Source organism: Macaca fascicularis, chromosome 10 (genome assembly GCF_037993035.2).
Source record: "Macaca fascicularis isolate 582-1 chromosome 10, T2T-MFA8v1.1".
NCBI classification, from domain to species: Eukaryota; Metazoa; Chordata; class Mammalia; order Primates; family Cercopithecidae; genus Macaca; species Macaca fascicularis.
Genome location: NC_088384.1, coordinates 114,085,941 through 114,106,892, shown reverse-complemented (window position 1 = coordinate 114,106,892; position 20,952 = coordinate 114,085,941).

Below are 20,952 nucleotides of genomic sequence, written 5' to 3'. Positions count from 1 at the left end.
AACACAGAGTGAACCTTCAAGAAAACTGTAGGCATTAGTTAATGATAATGTATTAGTTTTGGTTCATCAAGTGTACCACAGGTACCAAACAAATGCAAGATGTTAATAATAGGGAAAATGTGTGCAGGGAGGAGGTATATGAGAACTCTCTGTACTTTTTTTGTTGTTGTTCAGTTTTTCTGCAAATCTAAAACCGCTCTAAAAACATAAGACTTACTAAAACTTTTATAATGATTGATTTTAGGAAATATATTTGGCATAGAATGATAGGTGGTGTAAGAGTATGGCAAAAATCATGTGGGAGATATGTGGGTGACTGACATTTGGGAAACATGATGTAAGAAATGGGGTCTGCAATGTAAGAGAATGGATAAAAGACTTTAACACATTGAATCAAGACAAAGATAATTTAATATACAACACCAGGTACAGCTGGTTGTGAGTGTTCTCTGCTTCCAAAGTTTAGAATGACTTGGGAAAATAACAGGAGACCAGAAAAAGAAAAAGACAAACATCTAATACAAGGCACCCACTAGCCAACAGAAAAGCTCATTGGGAGGTGAGAGAGGAGACAGGTAAGACTTGTTGGAAAGACCCAGTGAAAAACCAAGGAGGCTATCAAAACCATGAATTGGATGATAAGAATCTTTTAGCTTCCCAAGAGGGCCCTAACCACCTGACGTTGGCAGGCTTCATGCTTATTGCTAGTACCATGGACAGCAGCCAGAAATAGCTTCATGACCCAGCAGGCCAGGGGTTTCTTGTCTTCATTCCAGGTGTCTGGTTTTGTGTTAGTTTCTGCTTGGAACACAAGGATGAGCAAGGAGTTCATCTGCTAGTGGGGCGATCTGACCCTTTCACATGGAGCTAAACATGAGGCCAGGAAGGATGGGGTGCCCTGGACATAGTTTAGGAACACTCAGTACAAACTCTACCACTTGCCCAAGGTCACAGATCTAGGGATAGAGCATCACCCCTCTTGGAGTCTCCCTTTCCTCTTCTGAAAAAGGAGTTTGATCCTCAACCAAGCCTGTGAGTGGCACAGAGTAGGTGAGGACAGATATTCAGTGAAAGGCCTTCCAAAGCATCCTTCCTTGGGAGTGGGGCAGTGGCCATGCTTATCTTGTTTGGTGCTATATCTTTGCTTCTTAGCATAGCACCTGGAACATAGGTGACACTTCAGCAAGTGTTCAAGGGAGAAATAAAGGAGGGGAGGAAGGAGGAAAGCTTGCTCCTATGTCTCCCTGTGCTCGGTCTGTAGTGCAGGACCTGACACTCAGGACTCCACTGCCTCATCCCTCCTTCCTGCACAGCCATGGCTCTCTCACAGATGACAGGTGTGAGGCTTAGGAGGCAGCCTTATCTTGGAGATCGAGACCATCCTGGTTAACACAGTGAAACCCCGTCTCTACTGAAAATACAAAATAAATACATACATACATACATACATAAGCCGGGCACGGTGGCTCACGCGTGCAATCCCAGCACTTTGGGAGGCTGAGGCGGGCAGATCACGAGGTCAGGAGACCGAGACCATCCTGGCTAACATGGTAAAATCTCGTCTCTACTAAAAATACAAAAACAATTAGCCGAGCGTGGTGGCTGGCACCTGTAGTCCCAGCTACTCCAGAGACTGAGGCAGGAGAACGGCATGAACCCGGGAGGCAGAGCTTGCAGTGAGCCCAGATCGCACCACTGCACTCCAGTCTGGGTGACAGAGTGAGACTCTGTCTAAAAAAAATAAAATAAAATAAAAGGCAACCTTATCTTGACATTTGACTCATCTTTGGCAGTGGATGGAGCTCACGAGGGGCTGTAGGAGGCTTATCCCCAGGGCAGGGCCCACTATGAGGCATGGAGGGGAAGGAACCTTGAGCATGTCCCTTCACTCTGTCTCTCTCTGTCTCTCAGCCCGGGAGCCTGCCTTTCAGAATCCGTTTAGAAGCATTGCTCCCGCTGTATTTCTAATTGAAGACACCTGGTGAGGCCCAGTCCCTGGGGAGTCTGGTTTGCAGGAGGCCAGCCCGCCAGGCTTTTGTGATGAAGTCACAGACCCTTGATGTATTATTCAGGCTGGGTACCAATCAATGCCAGACGCCATCCATCCTCCGCTGGTTCCCCTGCTGGGCCCTCTGCTGTTTTGGAAGCAAGTGCTAAAATCTAAGGAGAAAGAGTCTGCCTTTGTCTCATCGCAGCATAAATACCTGGCCCCAGTTGCTGGAGAGTGATGTTGGTTCCACATTGACTGATTCTGTTGTTTTCAGTTTTCTTGCTGGGTGTGTCGTCTCTTGCCCTTTAGCCTTGGTGGGGGAAGAAGCCAACTTTCTCAGCTGCAGGTAAACGTAAGGCTAGCTCGGACTTTCAGCAAAGTTGTGTCTAGTTTTGTTCCCACGTGTAGAAGAAAATGTGATCAAAATGGACACGCCTTGGAAAAAAATCAGAAACATCTCCGGGGTACTGGCCAAATACCTGCAGTGTACAAGGTGTGAGAGAAGTCATGTGTGGTGGGGGTTGGGCACTGCAGGAGGAGTTGAGGCCTGGATTCCCATCCTATTTCTGCCACCTTTGAGCTGGGGTGACTTTGGCCAAGTCACTCAGCTTCATTTTATAGATTCAGCCATTGAGGCACAAAGTAAGATGAATCCTATCTGCCCAGCCCTCCCAGTGGGGCTTTTGTGCAGATGAAAGTCCAGCAGCAGCTTCTGCAGCACGTGCTGGATCAGGCTGGCTTGGCTCTGTGCTCTGGCGGCTATGTGACTCTGGGAAAGTGACTTCTTCTCTGAGTGTCTCAGTTTCCTTATCTATGAAACGAGGATAATTATTGCACCTCCCTTCCAGGGTGGTAAGGGTGAAATGCATTACTCTCTGGAAAGCACTCAGAACAGTGCCTGGCATACAGTAAGTGCTTAATAAAGGCTGGCTTCCATGATTAATAGTAGTATTAATGCTGCTAGTTAAAGCTACTGGTAGACAATATCAGTAACTGTTCCACTCACGGCAGTGAATGCTATATACATGATCGAATCCCATCTTCACAACAACCCCAGAGGGAAGGAAACGGAGCCTCAGGAGGAGGAAGGTGCCGCTGGGGTCTGAAGGTCTTGCTCCTTAATGTGCAGGTATCAAGGAGCTTTCCTGGTCTTGCCATAAAAATAAGCACAAGGAATTAAAAATAATGGCACCGGACTCTGCATTATCTAAGACCACAGGTGCTAATATGAGCCCGCACATTACCAGTGGCCCAGCAATTGCGGTGGGCTCAGTACGCCTGATCCTGGCCCTCTGTCCCTTGCCCTGTCTGCCAGGAACCTGCAGGGGCTACATCCTCTGGCTCCTCAGGGAGATGCCTGGACCCTGGAGCTAATGTGTCCCTCCTCATCCCTCCCATAAGGACTTGCTTTGTTCCCTTAAACAGTTGTATTATCTGACTGGTATTTCTCATCTATGTGTTTAGTTGTTTATCTTCTATCTCCCCTGTGCCCAAGTTTCATGGGAACAGGAACCGTGTTTTATGTTTTATTCCCCTCTGTATCTTTAGAGCCCAGAAGCATCCTTGGCACACAGTAGGTGCTTATGAAACTGATTAAATGGATGGCTGACTCTGTCCTGGGAGTGCTGTGTAAGCTGCTGTGGGTGTGGCCTGGCAAGGAGGGGTAGGGTCTGGAGAAAGCAGGGGACATTTGTGCTGTTCGGCTTCTGCCGGCCTGTCCAGACCCTCTCGCCGTCCTTCCTCACCCTCCTGCTGCCCTGGGAGGAGGCTGGCGTGGGGGGACCACGTCAATGGGTTCTTGTGAACTCTGGCCGTCAGTGGCATTTGGCCAAAGGCCTAACATTCATGTGCAGGCTTAGCTGTGCTTAGCAGGAGGAACAGGGAAAGGCATGCATACTCTGTCTTCCGGAAAACAGAAGTCATTATTTTAAGATTCTCATTCTTTCTCCCTTCCTTACTGAGTTGTGCAACACGGAGGTGAGAAAGTAGGCATGAAGCCTGTTTGTAAATGGAGTGCCCCATGTATGTACTAAGTTGTTACCAACGATAGCACCGGTCACACTGCTTAGCATTTAGCTACTGCCTGCTGTTTACCTAGTGTGTGGTCCTCCTCCCCACGACCGCTATTGGGGCCCTGTCTGCTGCCCCTGAGGGAGGCACCCTCAGGGGGATCATTTGCCTTTGGGCAGGGGGCTGGGGCAGTGGTTTTGGTGCTTCTAGACCTGGGTTTGAATCTTGGTCTCACGTCTGTCACCATGAGGCCTGAGGCACGACGTTTTTACCTTCCTCTCCATAATTTCCCCTCCTAGAAAATGGGAGCCATAATAGTCCATTGCCATGAGCTTGCAAATGGATTGGCCTGGAGGTGCAGCGTGCGGAAACCACCTGCTGTTTCCCATGTACCCTGGTCAACAGGCCCCACAGTGCACAATGCTGTTTTCAGTTTTCCCCTTGCCAGCCACTTCTGTATTTTTCCAGACAGAGCCTTGTCTGCTTTGACCCTCAGACTCTGGAACCCAGAGCTCCAAATGCAACCCCCTTCCATCCTTTCCCATCTCTGCTCCCCCAGTTTCCATCTGCCTAATGAATCCTTCTAATTAGCCACTGGGGGGACGCCGGCACCTGGGGATATGGTGACTGCATCTGCATTTGCCTCCACTCATCCCTACTCTGCTGGTGCCTCTGGGCCTCGGAAGTCCCCCAGGTTTGGAAAAATCAATGACAGCACGCTGCTTTGCCTCCGGCACTCCCAAACTCTGGCGAATATTCCCTCATGGACTCCCTTTGGGCAGGAGCCTGAAAGCTGAGCTCTTCTGTGAGACACTCACCCTGGGGGCTGGAAGGCTGCCCCCAACCCAGGCAGTGCGGATGCAGAGAAGTTCTTGGCTGCACCCCCTCCCTCTGCTGCACACCCTCCTCAGATGGCTCTTTCCTCTCCAGGAAGGACTGTGGCTCCTTGCGGTCCAAATAGTCCAAAACCCCCCTTTCAGCACCACACAGCCCCTGTGATACCTCCCAGAGGGCGGAGTGACCTTTTTAACAATGCAAATCTGATCCGATCTCCCCAGGTTTAAAACACATAAATCTTAGGATAAAGACCAAAATCTTTGCTCTTGCCCAAGCGTCTCTGCACAGTGGTCCACCGTGCCAACTCCCCAGCTCCATGACATACCCTTTCCTGCCCCCTACCTCCATGCCAGCCTTCCCTCTCCTCCCCAAAGCCTCCCCGAGAACCTGCACCTGTGCCTTCTCCTCACCTAGGCAACCCCACCATTCCCCCGGATCCTAGGAGCTCCCCATCCTGGAGGAACACCCCTTCCTGGCTTGCTGCCCAGTGCCCCACCCTGCCCTGACATCCTCTCATGGGCCAGGGCAGCTCCCTCTTTTAGCAGGGATTTCAGCTGCAATATTTAATTTAGTTCTTTGATCCCTGTATTGACGTCTGTCCCTCTCAGCTGGACTGAGAGGGAAAACAGGGAGTCGTCATCGGGCTCTTCAAAAGCAGCTGCTGAAGTGGAATTTGGGGTCTGACATATTATTAGGGACCAACAGCTGTCAAAGGAAGTGGACAGGAGAAGCAGGAATAGCAAGGGGACCAAGGGGTGGGCAGCTGAAGCCAGCTGACAAGAGACTCAGCCGGCAGCTGATCCTGCCTCCCAGCCCAGCCTTCGGGCCCAGCCTGCCCCAGTCTGTGCCCAGCAGCCCCAGGAAGGGGTGACCTTTTGAAGGGCACTCCCACAGTCAGGCAGTCCTTCCTTGAAGGGGGCCTGGGGCACATGGCCCTGCATGGCACACATGACGGATCTAGGTCTGCATCCACGGTTCACAAGGGGACGTCAGTCCAGCTGGGTGCCCCTATTTCAGCCCTGGGGTGCGGGGCAGACGCCTATTTTCTCATTTCCTCATGGGCACCATGTGGTCTGGCAGCTGCCTTGGTGTCCCGGTGGAGAGAAGTGAGCAAAACCCTTCACCCCTGTAACTAGGGTTCCCAAACCATCTCCAGCTGCCCAGTCTGCCCCCTCTTGCCAAGAGTTAATATGCAACAGGTTGGTGGTCCATTACAATTCCATGCCTCTGTTGGTTTCTTTGATTAAAAGGATCTTCACTCTTGCTTCGTTTTTCAAATCTACCAGCTTCCTTGCCCCAGCCCCACATCCATCTGCACATCAGGGACTGGCTCAGCCCTGTCACTCTTTCCACCACCAACACAAAATTCTTCTTGTCTTTTCAGATGTGGCAACAGAACTTGCAAAAGTACGTGTGTTTGTCTTTTTCACGGTTCTGGGGAGGAGCAGAGTGGGGAAGCCGAGGAGCTCAGCTCTCACTTGCCTTCGCGTTTTCAATTCACATCGTAAGCATCAAAGGACTTTTTCCGTCCCAAGGAGATTTCTGTTAGTAACATGATCTTGGCCAGCCAGGAAAGAGGAGAGAAGATTTTTCTAAGCCCAGACCCACATATATCTGAGTGTACTTCTCTCTCATCCCCACACGGTCCCCCACTAGAGATTTAAATGCAATGTATGCCGACTTCATTTCTATTTGAAAAGTGACTTTCATTCCAAACATATCCCATAACACTTTACACAGTTAAATAATCATGTCACAAAAATGTGAAATGGGGGATAAGGAAACCTGGATCAGTTGTGGCACGTCCTAGAGTGAAGCAGGAGAGAGGAGGCTGTTTTGCAAAAATTGCCAGGTTGAAAACAAAAAACTAGGAGCTGATAATTAACTAGAGATTACTTTTTTTACTAGCCAATTTTGAAAATGTTTTAAATCGCCAATTAGCTAGCTTAAAAGAATCCCCTTGTTTAGCTAAGACATTTCAACCCCTGCAGAAGTTGGGAATAGTAGCCACATCAGCTCCCATCACAGTGACTACCGTTTCTTGAGCACTTACTGCATCCCGGTTCCTTATATATGGTGTGTATTAGTCTGTTTTCATGCTGCTGATAAAGACGTACCCAAGACTGGGCAATTTACAAAAGAAGGAGGTTTAATTGGACTTACAGTTCCACATGGTTGGGGAGGCCTCACAATCATGGAAGAAGGCAAGGAGGAGCAAGTCACATCTTATGTGGATGGCAGCAGGCAAAGAGAGACTGCAGGGAAACTCACATCTCATGGGATGTATTCGCTGTCACAAGAACAGCACCAGAAAGACGCGCCCCTATGATTCAATTGCCTCCCACCGGGTCCCTCCCACAACACGTGGGAATTCGCGATTTGGGTGAGATTTAGGGGTGGGGGGACACAGCCAAACCATATCATGGTGCAACCCTCGAACAACCCTGTGGAGTTGGGATTCAATTTCTATTTCACAGACAAGGGAACTGAGACAGGGAGCTGGCACCTGCCCACTGTCAGCATGGCTTATGTCCACACTCCCTCATCTGCTCCCCCATTTAGTGTTTGTCTGAGCCTAGAAGAATCTACCAGTCTAATTCCTGATTATCCGTTCTGGCTTGGTCTTTATTCTAGACTCATAGGAAGCCATGAGCACATTGAAGGACTCCCCCAAGAATTTCCTTGGTGGGTGACACCTGGGCTGAAATCCAAGGTCTGGTGTTTGCATGCCGTGTGATCCTGGGTAAGGAACCTGGGAGACGGAGACAGTGATCACCTTGTTGGGTTATTCTCATAAATGAGAGGAATAATAACTATGTCTGGTACATTGCTGGCACTAATTTTTATTAATATGGCTCTTCACGTGTTGAAAGATGCTTTTGACTTTGAGGAAATGATAGATAGGTCATGATATTGAACAGGAGCATCCCAGCCACCCCGGCCAGTGTTTTTCACAGTATGCTGCATAGATCCCCTTCATGAGAGTCCCATGAAAGGCTTGGAACACACACAGATCCTGGGTCCCACTCGAGGCCTCTGAATCTAAATAGTAGGGGCAGGGCCCCAAAGTCTGCATTCTCAGGGGTCTCCCCAGGCTGGTGATTCTTATGCCCGCCCAGGCTGAGAACCCTGCAGCATCACAGGTCAGTGGGGACAAGGCCAGCCCTGGGTCAGTGGGTTAACCTGGCAGAAAAGAATGCTGAGTCGAAGAGCCTTGGAATGCAGACTCTCCTTCAACCCCCGCAGCAGCTGATGTCACAGGTTTTAGCCCGCCAGAAGGAGGATGGAGCAGGCCAAACAATGCTCACTGGGCTGAGGGCTTTGCTTCCCTTGCAAAGCACAAGAGGTGAAATAATGATTAACTCTTCCCACAGCCAGGGAGCAGGTGGTGACCTCGTTACCCCATCACCTTCCCCAAAGTCAGCCTCAACTATCCAAGCCCACTCCCCTTTTAACTTCCAAATAGTCACAGAGCTGCAAGTTTGAAGGAAAAAGGTAAGCTAAGCCCTCAGTACAGCGCGTTATCAAGTGAAGGCAGTGAGGTGTTGAGGAAAGAATGGGAACCTCAGGAGCAGCCCCCGTCACCGACGCATCAGCATGCATGCATCGGGCACCTGCTATTGGCTCCATGCAGGCCTTTCGGGAAGGAGTGGTGGACATGAAAGAGGTGGTCCCTGCTCTCCCCGTGGGATTTAGAATCTACTGTGTGCATGTGTGTGTGTGTGTGGAGGGGGTTGGGTGTAGGGATACCAACAAGTCACAAAGGACTTATGGCATGGTCTGATAAGTGCTAAGAGAAAGATGGAAGCAATAGAGACTAGGAAGCTGGAAGGACCAAAGGCGAGGGAAAGACAGGGAGAGGGAGAAAACGTGAAGGAATGAGAATCACTGGGGCGTGGCTGAACATTAGGCTGCTAAGGCAGCTGAGGGTGGGTGATAAGATCCTTTGGAAGCTACATCAAGGAAACTGTACTGTCTCCCCCAGAGCACTGGGGAGCCACGGAAGGTTACTAAGCCTGGCAGGGGCATGATCAGATTTGAGGTTTAGGAAGGCGCCTCTGACTGCTGAGTGGTGTGTAGATTGGAAGAAACAAGGGCAGAGGCGAGGTTAGGACCTTCTAGGTGAGTGTGGGCATGTCCTGCCTCCTTTCTCACTGGCCACCTGGCCTCAGTTCCAGGGAAGGTCACTCGCCTCACTTGGGGATCACCGCCTTTTCTGTGCAGGATTTTTGGGAAGACTAAATGGTCACGCATGTCCTGGCCTGGCACACCATGTGCGTCATAAATGGCAGCGATTATTCTGTGGTTGCTCTTGGCTCCGTCCAGGGCTAGGTTGACTGGGGGACCTCCTTGATGTCCTTGTTTGTGCCTCGGGGACTGGACATGGCCAGCCCACGCTGGCGTCGGGATCTGCCAGCTCCTCTGCGCCCAGATAATCACTTCCGCACCCGAGGGCTCGCGTTGGTGGTGGCTGCTCTCTGCTCTCCCCTGACAATGGCTTTTCTTTGCAGAAGCCCCCGTGCAGGCCACACTCCCCTGGGAGCCAAGCCCTGGCCATTCTCACAGAAACACGTCTTTAATAGCTGCCTGTGACACTCGCTTCTGGAAGGGCCATGAACTTCCCGCAGTCCAAGGGCAGGGCTTATGAGACAAAGGGGGATTTTAGAGCCTATGGTCAGGCGTCCCCTCACCCTGCTGTCCTCTTCCCAGGCCCTCCCTGGGTCTGTCCTCTTTGTTCAGGGTTCAAGACCAGAGGCTGCCAACTTTCTAACTGAAGTTCTGGCAGTGGCAGCTGGTCAACATCTTAATAGCTCAACAAGCTGGAAAAAAATGAGAGAGGGGCCACGCAGAAGGCAACAGGACTGAACTCAATTAACTGTTCACTCAACAGCCCCCTGGCAGAGGGCGAGGCAGGATTTCAGGGGCACTGGAAAGAGAGTCTGTTTTTTACAATATGGATAATGCTGGGCTGCCTGAGGCCCTCAAAGGGTGGGCTTTCACAGGGAAAAACCTCTCCAGCCTTCAGATACTTCTTGGGAACTGGGAACTTCAGATGAAGCTGGTCAAGGAAGAGGAAATCCACCGCTTCGGAGAACCATGCAAATAATACTGTATCAGCACAAAGGAGGTTTCCATCTTTTCCCTGGCTCGCTCGCTGCTTGTGTGGCCTCAAGGTGTTGGTCACACAATTCCAGCCTGAATCCACAGTTTGGGTTCTGGCTCTGAGCCAGGTGAAGGGTGCCAGGGAGCTGGCCCAATCTTGAGGGTCCGCAGCCCCCTTTGCAGGCTGAGGTGTTGAAGTGAAGATGGAACGCACTAAAGAAAACCAAGAGCTGAGTAGTAACAATGTGATGATGGGTGTGCACGGGTTCACGCTGGCATATGAAACAAATATGGAAGGGCACCTCCCACGTGCCAGTGGAATCAAGACCTGCACCAGGTGCCAGGAAGTGCCAGGTGCCAGGAAGAAGCATTAGCAGGAAGAAGGGTTGGGGTGGAGGAGGGGGGCCAGGATGGTGGTCAGCGTGGTCTAACTGCGGAAGGGACCCTGGAACTTGGTCCTGAAGGCAGTAGACAAGGACAGGCCATGTGGACCCGGGGGAGAGATTGTTCAGGGCAGGAGAGGCTGCAGGTGCAAAGGCCCTGGGGTAGGAGAAAGTGTGGTGTGTTTGAGGACCAGCAAGGGGGCCGAGGGGCAGGAGTGGGGTGAGTGGGAGAGCATGGAGGAGGTGAGCTTGGAGAGGTGATATGATGCGGAGCGTGGGGGTGCAGGGCCTGAGAGCCATGATGAGGACTTTGGCTGTCAGAGAGAACGGGAAGCCAGAAGCGGTTAAAGACACTCGCCAATGAGCACCTGCCATGTGCCATGCCCCAAGCCAGCCTCTAGGGATCCAAGCGTGGGCAGGCAGAGCTCAGGGCAGAGCCCAGGGGTACATTCCTCCCAAGGGCTCCAAGGCCATCTTTGAGCACTGCCTTACTGGATCCTCCCAGCCCCTGTGCAGCAGCTCACACCCATTTGGCAGCTGAAGAAACCATTGCCAAAGGGGCGGGCTGACTCCCTGTGCCCGGTGTTTGGTGTTGCCCCCCAAGACCCCAGTTTCTCCTTGTGCTCCGTGTCCTCGAGTCTATTTTGGTGCTCTGAGAACAGTCTTCCCTGCATTTCCTGTACTGACATCATGTATTGCTGTTCATGATTTTTTCTGCCTCAACACACCTGCTACTTGTACATGGCACTTTTTTGTGTTTGTCAAAGGGAGGGGTGTTTAGGAGGATCCTGTTTTTGTGAATCCAACATTGCTCTATCTCCAAATCCCATACTACCTGTGACATGCCGAGTGGCTCTGTTCCAACTCATTTCAGGGGCTGGTGGGTGGTGGTTGTAATTCGAGGGGCATGTCCCAGGACTCTCAGGCAGGAGAGCAGGTTGCAGTCTCTGTATGTCTCCCCAGACCTGCAGGCTCCGTGGTGATGACACACCACTGGGGTATACCCGGCAATGCCTCCGCCCACTTACAGGGGCCATGAGGACACAGCCCAGGGCCCTTAGGCCAGCAGGTGGGAAGAGGATGATGAGGTTTAATGAATGAGTTTATTGCTTTGTGAAAGAAACTGAAGCAAAAAAAAAATGCCAATTATTTCTCCCTTTCCAGGATGTTGGAATGTTCTGGATACACGTGCCGGCTGCTTTATTCAACAGGTACATATGGATGCCCTTTGGATTCCAGCCACTGTTTTAGGTTCTGGGAATATAGTGGTTAACAAGACAAAAATATCCAAATGTAGACATCTTCCTCTTCTGGGACATCCAATTAAAAGCTTTAAGATTAAACAAGTAAAAACCAGACATACTTTTTTTTTTCCAATTAGAAATAGTACAGTGGAAAATATGGAGAGACACAAAGAAGAAAGTGAAAGTCATTCAGAATCCTTTTCCCCAGAGATGACTACAGTCACCATTTTCAGCATTTTTTTTTTTTTTTGAGACAGGGTCTTGCTTTGTCACCCAGGTTGAGTGCAGTGGCTTCATCACAGCTCACTGCAGCCTCGACCTCCTGGACACAAGCCATTCTCCCACCTCAGCCCCCAAGTAGTTGGGACTTCAGGCACACGCCACCCAAGTCTGGCTAATTTTTGTATTTTTTGTAGAGACAGGGTTTTGCCGTGTTGCCCAGGCTGGTCTCAAACTCCTGAGCTCAAGACATCCACTCGCCTTAACATTCCAAAGTGTTGGCATCACAGACGTGAGCCACAGCACCTGGTCCATTGTAGCATGTTGTCTTTTATTCATTCATTGTATGTATTTTCAGTACCATTAAGATTAAGATAATTCTGTGTATGTAGCTTTCCTTTTCTTTTTTTTTTTTGAGATAGCGTCTTGCTCTGTTACCCAGGCTGGAGTGCAGTGGCGCGATCTTGCTTCACTGCAAGCTCCACCTCCCAGGTTCACTCCATTCTCCTGCCGCAGCCTCCCGAGTAGCTGGGACTACAGGTGCCTGCCACTATGCCCAGCTAATTTTGTTTTTGTATTTTTAGTAGAGACGGGGTTTCACTGTGTTAGCCAGGATGGTCTCAATCTTCTGACCTCGTGATCCACCCGCCTCGGCCTTCCTAAGTGTTGGGATTACAGGCGTGAGCCACCGCGCCTGGCCATATGTATCTTTTAAACCTTTTATTGTAAAACAAAGCATTAAGAAACCCACATGAAACAACTGTATAGCTGAATGAGTTACCATAAGGGAAACACCCTTGTAGTCTCACCTGGGTCAAGAAAGACAACTTTGCCTTCTATCCCCAAAGACCCTCCATGTATCTTAATCCCAATCCCATCCCCACTCCTCCAAAAGTAACGATTATCCTGACTTTTACAGCAATCACGTTCTTGTGTTTCTTTTTGGTTTTATGACTCTAGTGTATATTCCTAGACACTATAGTTTGGTCTTGCCCCTTTAAAAAAGTGTGTTTTTTTTTCAAGTCTCCTTCACCTGCAGTTTCCTCCTTCGCTTCCCCAGCTCTTTGCCCATCTATAATTTGTTAGAATCTACAGAAGAACCCAAGAAAATTGACCTGTAGAATTTCCCATGGTTTGAGGTTGGCTGATTGCAGGCTGTGGGTGCAGTTTAACATGTTCCTTTGTTCTTGGTGTTTTCTGCAAATTGGCAGCTGGTCTAGAGGTTTGATCAAATTCAGGTTCAATCCCTCTGGCAAGACCACAGATGATGTGTTCTTTCATAAGAGGCACTCGATGCCTGTCTCTTTCTCTGATGTTAGCAGCTATTGCTACCCAATGTCTAGATCCATTAATTCATTGGGGTTTGCAAAATGGTCATCTTCTAATTTTATAATTCCTTTTTCACTTGATATCTAGATTATTTCTAAAAAGAGACATGCCCTCTCATCTATTTGATTGCCCAGTGACACAACTCACAAAAGACAAGCAAGTAAATGCTCGATTCTTTCTCTTCACACATCAGTTTTCAAAATAATGAGTTGATTTCCCATCAAGCTCCAAAGATTTACTTTTTTTATACATATTATAAATTTAAACACATTTAAGGCTTTTGTTTGTTTGTTTGTTTTTTCTCGGAGTCTTACTCTGTCACCAGGCTGGAGTGCAGTGGCGTGATCTCGGCTCACTGCAACCTCTGCCTCCCCAGTTCAAGAGATTCTCCTGCCTCAGCCTCAAGAGTAGCTGGGACTACAGGCGTGCGCCACCACGCCCAGCTAATTTTTATATTTTTAGTAGAGACAGGGTTTCACCATGTTGGCCAGGATGGTCTTGATCTCTGGACCTCATGATCCGCCTGCCTCGGCCTCCCAAAGTGCTGGGATTACAGGCGTGAGTCACCGCACTCGGCCTGATGGGTTTTAATCAATTACAAATGTATCCTTTTTGAAGCTCAACATGCCTTATCTTCACATTCTGGAAGCTTCTCCAAGTTGGCTCTTTCTCCCTTTGATGTGAGCTTAGTACACTCAGTTTGTTTTCTTACGCTCTGGCAAGTCAAGAGTTCTGGGCCCATTATACACATTTCCCACCCTGGACTTCAAACCAGCCGTTTCTCTAAGAATCCCTGGTTTCTTTCAGTGGGAAATGGTATTTCAACACCACAACCTGGGAGCCTCAGATGCTCATGGCTATTAGGTTGGTTATTGATTTCAGGGCATTATAGTGCTCAGAGGAAGGAGATTATGTATTGAAACATCAAATTAAGGACAAAAATTTTTAAAATGAATATCTTCATATTCACAGGCACAGGTAATGATAGAATCAGAATATCCCACAGTTATTCTTTTTTTTTTCATATAACACCCACAACAGTCTCAGAATAATTCTAATATTAACATCCACAATATAATTACTGAAAACACTTTAACATTTCTTTGCATATACTGTCCCACACCTGTGTATAAATGTACTATATCCACATTGGCTGAGCAGATAACCACTGCATGCTATATTCTCTTCTTTTAGCCCTTTTTACTATTAGTTTAAAAGTAAGCAAATATTTAATGCTCACCATCAATCTTTCTGTCAACGTTTCCTCAGTCATTGGTTGTCTGAATCCCATTCTTGAGTAGATTCATTGAGAAGAACTCATACGAACAATATACCTTGAGTTCTTGCATGTTGCTAATATGCACAAAGGTTTGCACCCTTTATACAAAAATTTCCGTTGATGGAATTTAAACTCTCTTGCTCATGTTTTCTTCTTTTGAATATCTTAAAAACATTACTCCATTGTCTTCTGCCATAAAATCTTGTCAAAAAATGTGATGATAATCTAATATTCTTTTCCCTTATGAGTCAGTCACTTACTGCTTTTGCCTATATGTCCAATGGATTTTTTTAACTGAGTAATTTTACTTTAGAATAGGACTCAGTGATGGTCCTTCTATCTAGGTCCATATTCTCAGGTAACTACATTGTGTACTCTTGCAGTAGGTAAATTTCAAAATCATGTTTAAAAATGAAGGTATTGTTCATATACAGTGAAAGTCATTCTCTATATTGTAAAGTTCTATCAGTTTGACATTGTCATATAGCCATCCCCATACACAAAACAGTCTTGTCACTCGTTTAATATGTGGGTTGAAATCTTACTTGCATTCAGCAAAGTTTTCTTGAATTATTGTTTTTAGTATTGCTTCTGTTTCCTGGTTTTGGTGGTCTTTCTCAGGGACTCCTATGATCTGTTCATCAGATCTTCTTTGTCCATCTTCAATATTTGTCACAGCTTCTGAAATCCTTTTTATCTCTTCTTTTTGTTGTTTTCTCCTGTCTTTTCACTTTGGTTATTTCCCATTACTATGGCTTCAAGTTCACCAACCTTTTTTTTGTTTTGTTTTTGTAGCATCTAGTCTGTTAATTTCATCCAGTATGTTTTTCACATCAGCCATTGTTGTTTTCATTTCTTTACAAAATCTTGACTGGAAATTCTTTCTTTCTGAGTAATTTTTTTCACCTTTTCTTTTCTTTCATTTCCTGTTTTTATTTGCTTATGTTTTCTTTCTAGTTTTTATTTCTGTAATAATTTTTTCCTTAATTCCGATTTTTTCCCTAAGTTCTACCACCTCATCTCTGAGTTGGTTTGTTTTTTTTTGTTTGTTTGTTTTTTTGAGACGGGGAGTCTTGCTCTGTAGCCCGCCCGGGCTGGAGTGCAGTGGTGATCTCGGCTCACTGCAAGCTCCACCTCCCGGGTTCATGCCATTCTCCTGCCATCTCTGAGTTTTTCTAATTCTAATTATGCTGTCTTTTCTTGTCTTGTATCACTTCTTAAATTATCTTTTGGCTCATTCTGACATAGAGGGTTAAAGTTGGCATGCTTTCGTTTCTGTGGGGATGTTATTCTGCTTGTTAGTCTATGTCAATGTGTTATAATCCACATGGAATTTCACCTTGGTGCTTTTTTGTTACTCATTTCTACATGAGATTATTTTTCCCAGTCTTTGAGAAAGAGGTGTGGCTCCCAGATCTTCCTTTTCTGTTATTTCCACACGCTGCTAAAAATCATGGCAGCTTGTTCTTTGAGAGTTCCTGGTTCTGTTCCCCATCCCCACTTTTATATGGACTTCCTTTCTCTTTCCTTTGTCTCTTCTGCCCCTGTCCTGGTCAAATTTGATTCCGCTCCCTGCAGTTTCTCCTCAGTCTGGCTCCTACCTTGGAAAGGAGTCCCAGCAGGCAAATTTCAAGAGTTCATGAGATCAGACTACTCCACCCTCTTTAGCTCAGCCCATGAGGCCCCGGCATTGACTTACTCTTGAGTGGGCAAAGCCACTTTCTGCTCAAACAGCTGCTCTTGATTGGCCTGCCCGTTCTCCTGTTGGCTGTTTCTGAGTCTCCTGTCTCAGATCCTTTGGGTTCCCTGTGGCTCCCCTCTGCTTCCCCCTCACAGACATGGATGGCAACTGGCTCTGTGGTTGCCTGTGGTTTCTTCCCATCTGCTTATATTTTGGTGTTTGTGGAAATATCTTGTCAGAAGTTGTGACAGTTTTGCTGTAAATGTTGTCCATGGGTTCTTGGTCCGGCTATGTAGTTGCTCTGTGGGATGTGGGGAAATTAAAAATCTGTGTTGCCACTATGCTTGCCATCTTCCCAGGACCCCCCAGCCCCCCACCCACCCCGCTTCCACGTGCAACGTGAGTCTCGCTTTTTTCATTCAGTCTGATACCTTGTGCGGTGATGAACCGGGATAGGGTGACAGCTGGTGGAAGCAGTATATCCCTGCTTTGAGGAGTATTTTGTCAATGACGCTGTTTAGAATTGCTGACTCATGGTAGTAATAAAAAGCAGCCTGTGTTTGGTTGGTTTTCTTATTTTAAAAAATTATTTACAGAAAATGCATCTTTTATTGCCTGCACACAGGGTGGGCTGCTTTCACCACCCATCCTGTGTTTGCCATTGACTTGAGTGGTTTTCAAACTCATTAAAACATCTCTATATCCGTGAACTTTCCTGGCTGAGAATTATTTCATCACATTGATATCACAATCTATCTTTGCTCATCTTTTTTATTGCATATTAAGACACTTTCCAAAATTTTGCTATCATTAATAATGTAGTATTAGACATCCCTGTACACAAATCTTAGTCTTTAACTTTGTTTTTTAAGGATGGACATTCAATTATTGGGTCAAAGAGACAGTGGTGTAAGAGTAGGAGACCATAGAACCCTCGTATGTCAGGGCTGAAAGGGATACAGCCTCTGCTCCAGTGGCCCATTTTACAGCTTATCTTTTGGAAAAAAAAAAAAAAAAGAGTCTCAAAAAAGAAAAGAAACATGGTAAAATTAGAAAGTTTCTAAAAAGCAATGCCTTTCATTTCACTGTTTCTATTTTTGCTGCAAAATGCTTGCCCTTGCTACATGGAGAGGTGGGGCCCAGACATTTGCTTCCTGTTGATGGCTGGGGGCACCTTCTCCTCGCTTTGATCAATAGTGCACACTCATCCTATCCTGCTGGCTGTCTGGACCCAGTCCAAGGCTGTCTGAGTTACCTTGTGGTCGAGCAAATGAGTGGGATTGGAAAAAAATTTACACTCAGTATTGAACATGGGAGAGGGAGCACCACACTTGGGACATACATTATGACTTACAACTCTTCTCCTTAGATCTTAGGACACGTGTATTGATCACTCCGGCTGCATTTAATTCCCATGAATGATTGTGCCATATTATCTCACACTGTGTCTTCCTTTTCAAAATAACTGAACACCCTTTTCTGACCTCTCTCCATGTTTGTACCTGATGACTTAAATCATTCCTGTGACAGAGGTTTAATTTTCATGTACCAGGTGGATTCATCAGTGCACATCTTGTACTTTCTGATTATAATTCTGCAATTGCAAACGATGCAGCAACGGACATCCTTGAACTTACCTCTGATTTTGTGAACCCTGTCTCTGGGGTTCCTACTCATGTCCCAAGGCGTGCATATGCTTAGAGTCACTAGCTAGTTCTTGAGAATACCTGGTCCAGTTCCAATGCCACCGACAGCACACGACGGCTCCCATCCCCCTTGCTATGACAACAGGTGATATTAAGACCAATGTTTGGCCGGGGGCAGTGGCTCACACCTGTGATCCCAGCACTTTGGGAGGCCAAGGCAGGCCGATCACCTGAGGTCAGGAGTTCAAGACCAGCCTGGCCAACATGGTGAAACCCTGTTTCTACTAAAAATACAAAAATTAGCTGAGCATAATGCCGGGCACCTGTAATCCTAGCTACTCGGGAAGCTGAGGTGGCAGAATCACTTGAACCTGGGAGGCAGAGGTTGCAGTGAGCTGAGATTGTGACACCGCCCTTCAGCCTGGGTGACAGAGTGAGACTCCATCTCAAAACAACAACAACAAAAAACAACAAACAAACAACAACAAAAGAAAACAAAAAACAAACACCAATGTTAATGTTTCCCAGTGTTAAAATGTGTTCCTCCAAGGGGTACAAAGTACTAAGGTATTGTCTCAATTTTCATTTCTCTGATTATTAAAGAGGTTGAACCTCTCCACACATTGCTTATTGGATACCTGTGCTTCCCCTTCTGGGAGGGGTGATTGTCTCTCACTTGGGTTTCCTTTTATTTTCCTTGCTGATTTTGAAGGCGTTTCCTATATGTTTTCATTTAAGTTCATTAGTTTTAGATTACAAATATTATCTCAATCTATCACATCACTATTTTTGTGATGTGCTTAGTTGAACAACAATATTTACATTCCTTCTTCACGGATTTTTGATGCTACCTCTTGAGTCTGTTCCTGGACTTTCCACTTTGTTCCATTTTGTTTGCTGAAGGTATTAATTTCTGTGACAGATCAAACAATTTAAATTATGATCACTTTGTAATGTATTTTAATATATCATAGTGTTCTTTTATTTTTGCAATTTTGCCTTAGCTGTTTATTTTTTCATGTACATTTTAGACTCAATTTGCTTCATTTCATTCTCACCCCAAATCCTGCTTTTTCATTTGTATTAAATTTATTGAAACATACAGGGAGATTGACATCTTTATAATATTTAACTCTTCCTTTCCCACACGATCCATCACTTCTCTTATTTATGTACTCTGCTCTTTAATTGAGTTTTGAAATTTTCTCCATAAAGTTCACCTGTACTTTGTATGTTAATCTCCAGATAAGTTACAATTTTTGTCCTGTGGTATACAGGGTCTTTTTCTGTACATTGCTGATTTCTCAATTAGAATATGAGATTGTGATCAACCACTTGTAAATTTAACTCTTATTGATTCAGTTTCCTGGGCTCTTAGTGTTGATGGCACTACATCCTTCCTTTCCGTGCAGATCAGATTTATTCAAGCCTATCTCATGGATTGTTGGCAGGAAGTGAGGAGCCTGGCAAGAGAGAACTCACCCTATGGGAAGAAGGAGTTGGGTATATTGACAAGGCTCTGGGCATCACAGGAACATAGATGTGCAGAGTTATTCTGGCCAGAGGCAGTCTGGCACCAGGCTAAGTAATCAGTCAAATTTGGATTAAGCCCTGCTTCACCACTAATCAGCAGTGTGACTTTGGGTTAATTACTGAGAATCCCTTTGTTCGGTTTCCTTACCTACAAAATGAAGATAATGATAATACTAGCTAATATAATTTTTGTGAGGATGAGACAACATATGCAGAATGCTTGGCTCTCAGCAAATGCTCACTGTGGACAAAGAGGAGAAGCACAGAATTCGAATATTGCTGCTAGAGCTTCTCAAAGGCTGACTCTCTGAGAGCCTAGTAAGGTAGACTGGAGAATGACAGCTAGGCCTTATACCATTTTTATTTGGATTTGTGAGGCTGACCCATTTTCTCTGATGCACTTGACCTTAAGGCTGCAGCATCCAAATGGCACTGCTTGACTCAATTTTATAGAATTGAGCTTCAAGTGTCTAACCAACTGCATCTGGGAGAAGAGCATGATATTCCACTCAATTCTGCTTTTTCCAATAAACCATCCTTTTAAAAAGCATTAAGATATTCTTTAAGGAAATCCATAGTCTTGCTTAATAGAAATGCCCATTTCCATAGAGAAACATAACCACCTATGTACAAAGAGCTGCCTTACCTAAGCCTCAACTCTTCTGAACTTTAATCCTTTTCCATTTTCTTCCTCACTTTAAGAGAGGGGGTCTTAAACTCCCAGAGTCATCAAGCGGTGTACAAAATTTGGCAAGATTTTTTCAAATCCAGAAACTGAGTCATAGAGATTTAGAAATTGTCAAGCCCTGGAACGTTCCTTCATGGCCGCTGAACTAGCAAACATCCAAAACAATGTCACCTAAAACGAAAGTAGCTCTCCTGCTGTGTTCCCCCTCCCTTCTCTCTAGATCTCAGCCTTTCTCTTTCGTGCCCATTGGCTGTAAACACAAGAGTTGCTGTTTATTTATGTACCTCTCTAGTAATGTGATGTTTATTTATGGACCACCTGCTGCATGCTGGCCATTGGGCTGGTGCTGGAATACAGAAAGAACAGGGAAGATGAGGTGCAGCCCTGCTCTCATGGCGCTTACATTCTGCTACAAGAAAACAGAACATTTAAAAGGGAAGCAAATGTATAACCAGAAATATTGACAATGCGATGAAGGAAGTAAATTTGGGGAGAATGCAGGAAGGCTCTCAGGGGAGGAGACACTTAAGCTGACCTTGGGAAAGCAGAAGGAGCCAATTATGTCAGCAATCGGGGCTGAAAGGGTTTCAGGCAGGGAGGATGGTTCATCCAAAGACCTCGAGGCACAAAATGGGACTGAACTGAAGCCAGCATGTGGGGAACCAAATGGAAAGAGGAGAATGGCAAAAGATGAGCTTGGAGGCTTTGGTCTTTATCCTAAGAATGAGACGAGACAATTGAAAGATGTAATCAGGAGAGTACAGCAATCCACCAGTTTCTGAAAAGATCAGTTGTGGCATAGAGGATGGGTTGGAAGGGCGAGTGTGGAAAACAGTAAGGCCAGCTAGGCAGGGGGCACCATTGCTCAGAAGAGGGGACACTGGCCTTGCCCAGGAGCCAGTGGGAAGTGAAGGACCCAGGGTGGGTTTTGGAGGTAGAGAGATGGATTTGCGGTGTCAGGTGAAGGAGCACTGAGTTGGGGGCAGGAGCCTCGATTCTGTCCTTGGAAT